The sequence below is a fragment of the Scylla paramamosain genome, chromosome 10, assembly GCF_035594125.1.
Source record: "Scylla paramamosain isolate STU-SP2022 chromosome 10, ASM3559412v1, whole genome shotgun sequence".
NCBI lineage: Eukaryota > Metazoa > Arthropoda > Malacostraca > Decapoda > Portunidae > Scylla > Scylla paramamosain.
This window is the reverse complement of record NC_087160.1, coordinates 22413759-22423532: the sequence shown is the minus strand read 5'-3', so window position 1 is coordinate 22423532 and position 9774 is coordinate 22413759.

Below are 9774 nucleotides of genomic sequence, written 5' to 3'. Positions count from 1 at the left end.
ATATTATTCACGGTTACTGGTGGGAAAATCTGCGAACACAATTTGCATTCATATTGTATTAGTGGTTTTCCTCCTCCCTGTCATGTCCACGGGCTGGCAGAACAGTTGCTACCATTTAACATACAGACAGCAGCCATTTTAGATCCTCTCCGTAAAGCCGCTGGTATGGCGGGCCACCATTACTTTACAAATCTTCTCAAAAAAAAAAAAAAAATAGATAAATAAATAAATAAAATAAATTAAAAAAATGCATCACAAGAACATCCAACCAATAGGCAAATTTCTGACACCCTTTCGCTATGATTCAATATGCAGACAGTAGCCAATCTGATCCTTTTCCGTAACGTTGCTGGTATTGCAGTCACCCATTAATTCAGAATCTTGGTAAAAAAAAATGTATGAGAGATGAGCATACAACCGCGGGACAAATTTCAGGGAGAATTTTGTTATTTTCAGCATGTAAACAGTAGCGACTCTTGTCCTTTTCCTTAAAGTCGCTGGTCTGTTGCTATATTAGGTTCTTCGTAAAAAAAATAAATAAATAAAAAATAAATAAATAAATAAATAAATAAACAAAAATAAAATAATAAAAAAATAATAATAAAAATAAAGGATTGGGCGGAGGAGCGTTAAAAAATACCATTAAATAACTGTCTCCTCCTCCTCCTCCTCCTCCTCCTCCTCCTCCTCCTCTTTTCTTCTTCTCCACTACAATACAAAGATCTGCAATCTCCTCGCAGTTTACCTATTCCAGGCCACCCCAGCTGCCTCACGTCATATCAAAACCCAGCAACAAAGAGACACTCCTTCACTACCTCGTCATCAAACCGCCATCACTGCCAACCTTCAAACCGCTGCCAAGAAAATACAAAAATTCCTGTATAAAGTCATCAGATCCCTTGACACCTAAATAACGACAGACTGTTATCAATACTACTACTTAAATCCCAGTGTATCGAAGGCCTTCACCACCTCCACTGCTTCCAGTATGTAGCTACAAAACCCTACTGACAACTATCAAAAGAGGAACCCTTGTCAATAACAGCTTCCCGTCTAACGAAGGCCCTGGCCACCTCTATCCCCTGCAATATAGTTGAGGCTCCCCCTGGCTCCCATTCATAACGTGCTGGAGGCTTCACCCTTTACCCACTCGCCCCCTGCAGGTGTTATTAGTGCAACCTATTCATAACTGCCTTCACCAGCCACCTTCCTTCCAGCGTAGATGAAGCTTCGTCCCCCTGCACCCTCTCCAGTGTCATGACGCTCTTCCGCGAACTCCGTGCATTCAGTATCGTGGAAGTTTACTGCAACATTAATATGCAATATGAGGTAGAGCGAGAAATACCCACGCAAGTCTGAAGGAGAGAGAGAGAGAGAGAGAGAGAGAGAGAGAGAGAGAGAGAGAGAGAGAGAGAGAGAGAGAGAGAGAGAGTTGACGGAGGGAATTCCAAAGGACAAGTGGCGTTCGGGTGGCAGCGTCAGGCGAGGTGCAGCTATTGCGAGGCTTCCATGATCCACCAAGCCGCCAGGTCAGCGCAGGAAGTACCTCATAAGCCAGTTCAAGGGGAAGAAATAACTTCACATATATCTGCTCATTGTCTTTTTTCGCCTCCCTGGAGCGGCCTTGAATTTATATTGAATGGGTCGAACCTTCTCCACAGTTCCAAAAGGATCCTATAGAATTTGGCTATAATGTATGGTTTACTTATCATTCCTGGACAGTTCAGCTTATCCAAATGACGAAATGAAAAGTTTTCGCCCTCAAACCAAACACTGCGTTAATCCTTTCAAGCGGTATGACATCACTTTCTTTACCTAAGATACCAATGGCGGATTTGTGGAGGATTTCTTATAGAGGACACGGTAATACATTTTCCTGATGAAGAGGTTGACGGTTATCTCTAATACACTCATCTATTGCAATTAAGCATTTCTTTACTATGCTGTGACTGTAGATGACCACTTGCCTGCAGTACTGAATGGGTTAAGCCACGTGCCTCTAACAGTTGGTTCCTCGGCGTGACAGAACTTTTCGGTCCACTACCTGAAGCAACAAAGTCACCAAAGCGTCACAAACCTGGTGAATTTTCTTGCCCAGTGATCGGATCCTCGCTTCAGTACGAGCCACGGTGTCCAGTATCCAGTGAAATTTCTACGTAAACATGAAAGATAGCAAAGGAAGAATTTAGGAGAGGGGAGATGACTGAAGCGAGGAGGGAAGCGAGGAAATAAAAAGGTCTGGCGGTGCTTTGTCACTAGTTACGTGAGGCGCCCCATCACGGGAAGGGTCGAAACTTTGTTTTTCCATTACAGACACAAGCGTCATTACAGCTTTGCCTTCCTGGCTTGTGAAACCTTTGACTTTTTCCTCACATGTTGCTGAGGGGAATATTCCTCAAGGTAAAAAAAATAAAAAATAAATAAAATAAATAAATAAATAAATAAATAAAAAGAACTAGAACATTTTGAATAATGAAATGTGAAAGTAAAATATGTATACAGAAAGTTTATATTAATCATTGAATATCAACAATTCGTGGTTTTTTACTTCGAAAACTTTATTGAAATGTGAAATATAGTTAAAATTAAATATTATTAATCTTCACACCCATTCTATGAAGACAAATTACAAACACAATGTGTCTTCTTTAAGCAAGTACCTGCATCTATTATCAGGTAAAAAAAAAAAAAATGAGGTTGGAGTTTTTTCACTTTTTATTAAGCCGGACATTCAAACATATTTGCGATAAAAAATTTCCCCTATAAATTGGAAAATTTCGAATCATGAAATGTAGAAGTTAAATATGAATTTAGAAAGTTTAAATCTATCAGTAAAGCGTGTTTTTTTTTTTTTTTTTCGTACATTCTAAACCTTCTATAAATGTGGAATTAAATGTGGAATTACAGTTAAATATTACTATCTTCACACCACTCCTATGAACACAAAACATGGGCATAATGTGTCTTTTTAAGCAAGGAACATACATCTACTAACAGATGAAAATTTGGGAATTAAGTTTTTTTTTTTTTATGCTCTGGACTCGGAAAAAAAAAAAAGAATACGGACACTAATTCCTTAAAAAATATTTAGATACGTGTGTGACTAGAATGCACAGAAATCCTGCCCCAGGGAGTCTTAACACAAGGTCACGGGCAGGCCAGAGGAAGAGGAGGAGGATAGCTACACAACAGTTACTAAAGCAGAGAGAGAGAGAGAGAGAGAGAGAGAGAGAGAGAGAGAGAGAGAGAGAGAGAGAGAGAGAGAGAGAGAGAGAGGTGGCTTTTCTACTCATGATATTGTATTTTCAAACAATTCCATGTCTTTTCCCCTTTGTTGTAACGGTTCAAGTGCAGGTTAATGGGATTTCCAAGGGCATTTTCATGATTCTAATAATAGTAGTTTAACAAGGACCCTGCACCATCAATGGGAAAGAAAACCCATGAGAACCCGACTAATTATCTATGTGGCCTTTGAAAATATTCCTGATGAGAGAACAAAGCTTTTCAGAATCCGGGTCCTGGTTCGCGACAAGGGGACGAATTTGTGGTTTTCAATAGAAGCTTCTTTATTGGCGTCTCTCTCTCTCTCTCTCTCTCTCTCTCTCTCTCTCTCTCTCTCTCTCTCTCTCTCTCTCTCTCTCTCTCTCTCTCTAGCTCTTGCGTCAGTACGAGACTATTTATGTCAATGTTTTTGCCTTTTCTTTTTTCTTTTTAAGAGTACATCGGTGTTTATCAGTCTCCTATTTCGTCTTTTTTTTCTCTCTCTCTCCCGGACAACACAGTAGGATAGAACACCTGTGTACTCCACCATTACTAATCGGTTAATTGCTCTCCACATCACAATAGTAATTACAAAACTAACACGGTGCAGTACTGTCACCATAGCAACACTGTCATCATCATCACCATCATCACTCAACCACTATCATCACACACACTCATCATCACTCACCACCATCACCACCACCATCACCATCATAGCCACATTCAACACTCACTCTCTCCTTGCGCAGTATGTCTCACACACGTTCGTTCATCTTGCCAGGTGTTTCTCTTCCTTGTCGGCTTCCTGTTCCAACCACGCCCACAAAATTTCGTCCACTTTGGCCACATAGTTTGTTTACTGTTTACATCACATTTTCTTTTCTTGCTTCAGCCTATTATGTCTCTCTCTCTCTCTCTCTCTCTCTCTCTCTCTCTCTCTCTCTCTCTCTCTCTCTCTCTCTCTCTCTCTCTCTCTCATCCTTTCTCTCGGTGTTTCTCTTTCTCTCTCCCCTTGCTTCCTGCCAGAATACATCTACACACTTCAACATCGCCGCTTTGTCTGTCTTTCGTCTTTAATGGTCCACTTGGCTACCTATCAAATGTGGGTCCAATGTTCTAGAATTCACAGTAAATTACTCTTATTCGATTTGTTTGGTAGCCATCAAGGGACGCTCGGCTCCCCGTAACTGCTAAAGTTCCCCCTGGACAAGGCTTTCTCTGTCAGTAAGCCTCTCTTTGTCTGTCAGCTTCCACTGAAATAACCCATTCTCATCTAATATTTAAAGAATTTAGACTTTGGCGGACTTAGTGATTTTGTTTCCTCTCCCTCTCCCTCTCTTTCAGTAAACCTTCCTTCGCTTCCAACTTGAATGGAAATAATGTAATCTATTTATGATTTTCAGTTTGCAGACACCGTGACAAGCGCAGGTAAGTGAAGAATTCAGACCAAGGTGAACTTACTGACTTTCTTCCTTCTCTTTCAGTAAGCCTTCCTTTGCTCCAAACTTTACTGAAAACAATGTAATCTATTCTTCAACACAATTTCAAGTTAGAGCATCATGACAAGTATAGATGAAGAGAACACAAACTGAGCACTTATTTTCCACCCTACGCTCCCTTGCCCACCTACCTCAAGTCACCACACATCCCCTTAATACACCATGCATGAGATTGGGCCAGCGCTGAGGGGCGAGGTGCAGGCAGCGTCACGGAGGAGGGGACGGACGCAGCCATGAGGAGAGAGAGAGATGGAGTGTGCGAACAAGTCCTATACGAGGGGATGCGTAGAGCTGGAAGAGGCCGTGAGCATCCAAGACTCATAAGCTTTGACGTAGAAGGAAAAAGTATTGAGAGATATACGCGAAGTGATGGAAAGTGAGGGGAAGAAAGGTAAGGTTTGATTATGAAGGGCATGTGACCTATTCAAAAGTATCCATGCAGGTGAAGAGAATGTTAACCCTTTCATGGCTCGGTCAGTAGTTCCCATTATTATTCTACAACTTTTAACAAGACCTATTATTATTTTTTTTTTTGTACTACAGTCTTTTCAAATCGTACTTCTATAACTTGGCAAAGAAGAAATAAACTTCATATTATATTTTTTTTTCCTTTATGGCCTTCCAAACAGTTAACTATAGTGGTCTCAGTGGTGACAAAAAAAAAAAAGGCCATGGCAGTAAAAGGGTTAAATATGCAAATACTGCTGCTCGGGTGAAGGGGAATGTTAAATGAATATTGCTGTTGGAAAGTTGGATAAATTATTGTAGTACTGGACTGCTTATTATATACAGTGTCATACGTAATACTAATTGACATAACAGCTTTAATAATATACATCTCTCTCCTTCTCGTCCTCTCTCGCCTCTCTCTCATCTCTCCTCCTCTCTCTCTCTCTCCTCTCTCTCTCTCTCTCCTTCTCTCTCTCTCCTCTCTCTCTCTCTCTCTCTAACCGCTATTCAAAGGTTATTTTCAAAGGTCACAGAGATGAATAGTCTTTTTTCCTTTTCATGGGAGTATTTGTCATTGGTGATATACGAGTGTAATCCTAGTTAAGCAACCAGTAGAATCATGCAGACACCCTTGAAAGCCTCATTAATTTGCGTAAGAGTCTGCTAAAAAAGGGAGGGAAGACTTAACGTTTGAGAATGCAATATATAAACACACACACACACACACACAACACACACACACACACACACAGGTAGACAGTAGACAGATGGACAAATAGATAGATAGACAGAAAGGCCAACAAACAGACGGACAGGCAGACAGAGGAGACACCCACACAGATAAAACAAGGAATCCTATGATGTTCTCCACCTGTCCTCCAGCAAGTAAAAGAGCCATGTGGAGGAGGTAACAAAGCCGCCATTACGCAGCATTGTTCCACTCTGGGACAACCATCGGAAGCACAATGGGACAAAGAAAAACTTGAGGTTCGCCAAGTTTCCATCTGCTTCCCTTTCCTTCCCTTCACCCGCCCCTCCCTCCCTTCTTTCCTTCCGTTCTTCCCCTCCTACCTTTCTCCCCTTCCTGTTGTTTTACCTACACACAATCACGTCATAAGACACCTTTTTTTTTTTTTTTTAAAGTAAATTTGTTCTTTTTCATATAAAGTATAAGTTGTATGCATTATTTGTGTTTTGGTGATTTATAAATGGTGTGTTTTTTACTTTTTTTCCCTTCTTCCGTCCTTGCTTCCCTTCCCCTCTCTTCCTCCCCTCCTGCTTCCTGGCACCCTACCACGTACACACTGACACACACAAAAGAGACACGCTGACATAATTATGATGACGTTCCTTTGACACATCACCAGATTCCTTGGACATCACTTCTTTTTTCTTCACTGTTCTTTGCTACTTTCCATCCTCTCACCTTGTTTTGTTTTTATTCTCTATTACTATATTCCACTTTACTTTCTTCTACTTTTTTTTTTTCTTTTTTTTACCGTTTCATGTATATAGCCCCGTTTTCTTCTCCTTCCCCTCTTCGACTATCATTTAGATCGCACATTGTATGATTTTCTCTTCCTTCCTCTCTCTTTCCTTAATTTTATCCTTTACTTCTCACTTCATCTTTCCCTTTTCTTTTCACCCTCTTTTCATTCTACCATACTCAACACGAACTTCCATTTCCTTCTTTCTCTTTCCTTCTCTCATTTTCTCTTACGTTACTCTGTAGCTCTCTCTTTTCCCTTTCTCCCTCCTCTATCCATTTATTTCTTCTTTACTTTTACCTTTCGCTGTTCAATATCAGTTCCTTCCTTTCTTTCCTTTTTTTTTTTTTGTAACGCTAGCTCTATAACTGTCTCCCTTCCTCCCTCCTCTCTCTCCTCTTTCTTTCTCTTTACTTTTATTGTTCGTTGTTCAATATCACTTTCTCTCTTTCTCTACTAGCGATTTTCCACTTCCTTCTTTAACTCTCTCCCTTCCTCCATCCTCTCTCCCCTCCTTTCATCCTGACTCAACATCAATTTCCATGTCTTTCCTCCTCTCTACTTTTATTCTTTCCTTTCTATTTTTTTTTCTTAGTGTATAGCTCCTTCCTTTCCTCCCTCGTATCTTCCTTCCTTTCATCCTGCCCTACTCAATATATCGCTTTCCATTTCTTTCTTCCTCTCTACTTTTACCCCTGGTACTATAAAACACTCTTCCTCCCTTTCTTCCCTCCCTGTTTTCATCACAAACCCATTAATTCAATGCCACATTCAACTTTCAAGAAAATCTGACACTTTTACATCCAGGTCTATTCCCAGAGCCTCTCGCAGTGCTGACGCCACGCTTACGTCACAGGTTACACCGGTGACGTCATTCGTGTATTGCTCTCTGGCACGCTGCCCAGTGACGGAGCGGGTGGTTGATGGGAGGTAAGAGAGGAAAGTGGGGAGGATGGAAGGCTAAGGGGAATGGATGGCAGAGTGGGGGGGTGGGCAGAAAACGAAGGAGTTGAGTGGGGTACTAATGAAGTTTTCAGCAGGCAGGCGCTTATATTCTCTCTCTCTCTCTCTCTCTCTCTCTCTCTCTCTCTCTCTCTCTCTCTCTCTCTCTCTCTCTCTCTCTCTCTCTCTCTCTCTCTCTCTCTGCGACTTAGCACTTGCCAGGTCTGATGTATATTGGTGTGGTGATGCTACAGTTTGGTCATACACGCTGGGTACATGTTGCTGATCTCCTCACCGTTTATGGCAATGGTTTTGAAAGAATGGTACGTTCATACTTATATACATACATGCAGACACACACACACACACACACACACACAGAGAGAGAGAGAGAGAGAGAGAGAGAGAGAGAGAGAGAGAGAGAGAGAGAGAGAGAGAGAGAGAGAGAGAGAGAGAGAGAGAGAGAGAGAGAGAGAGAGAGGTATATTGACTGGAAAATAGAGACAGGCAGACAGACAGACCAACAGACACAAGGGAAGAAGGGACGAGGTGCAGTGCTATACGTAGTTATCACCATCATTTCTGAAACAATATCTAGCTCGCATTACAAAAAAAAAATAAATAAATACAATAGATAAAAATAAATAAAAAGTCAAAAGCTAGTTTTTATCCGGAAATCTAAATATCTTTAATGTACTGTACACAATATTAATTAATCATTCACTATCCTGGGGGCACAGGGGCGAGGACACGGGTCACACTATCACCACCACCACAATCACCCCCACCATCACCACAACCACGACCACAAGAGTTCACACTGACAGTTGAACAAGCTCACAACACAAACTAACATGCCCTCCTTCCTCCTCCTCCTTCTGCCACACATACACACACATACTCAGCAATCCCCACGAGGCGCCTTTCTAGTCATAATTCACTTACATAATCTACTCGCATTTATTTCCATCGCTTCCTCAAATTTCGCTTAAGTGAGTTTGATTTTCGCGCCAAAACAAGATCAGTGGCTCGGTGAACTGTTCTCCAGCCGCTTCTCCTAAACAATCACAACCAAGGGTAACAAGAGACATATAAAAAGTTTCTCTTAAAGTGCAGTTCCCTAAAAGCATCAAGAACTAGAATAATCCACATTCTGATTACTGGTGGATGGAACGCACTCAGTAATCAAGGTGTTACTGCCGAGCCATTAGGGAGCTTTGAAAGAATACTGGATGATAGGTGAAAATAGGTACGTTTCATACAGGGGACTGACGAATGCAGACCTGACGGCTTCTGGCAGCTTTCTTTATGTTCTCAGGTTCTCGTGTAAGAAAGAACAATATATTTTCCGAGTTGTCTTGATACTCTTCTTGTGAAACAGTGCACGTTACCTTGAAAGAATTAGCTCATGAACAAACGCCAGAATATGTTTTTTCCTTACAAGAAATATTTGAGTTTATGTTAATAAGGAAACAAACAAAGCTGTGTTGTAATAACTTGAATCATTATTGTATCTTAGCGTCATTTTTCTTTCGCCTTTGTTGGTCTTGGTGAAAACTTAAGGCGTCCCCGTGCGAGACCCGCGATACGAAGGGGAGAAATTTTTTTGGAGTGAAGTTTTATGCATAAGCGGTGCAGACTTACTAATAGACGGCTCGTGTATCGCCTGCTTGACTGCAAGCGACAGCAAGAATATAAGGACGTCATAAATATGCATTTGCGTTTTTTTTTTTATCTTTTAACATAAAATGAAAAAAAAATAATAATAGCTTTCATTTCGTGAATAAGGAAAAATAAATACGCACGTAAATGAGAACATGTCTTCTTTTTTATTTTTCCTTCTTTTTTACTTAACCTTTTACTTTGTGATACAAAAGAAAAAAAAAAACTCATACCTTTTATTTCCTGAATAAGAAGAACAAACATATAAATGAAAATAATAATTAATTCGCATCTGACACTCCTTCCAAACTGACTTAATAATTCTGCCTTAATAATCCCCTCACTGCAATAAACAACAATCCCCATCACTAAAGGTATTGTTCTCAGTCACCAACAAGAGAGAGAGAGAGAGGGATTAAAGGAATAGGTTTCCCAATGTCTGGCCAGTACAATACTTAAGAGGTGGCTGC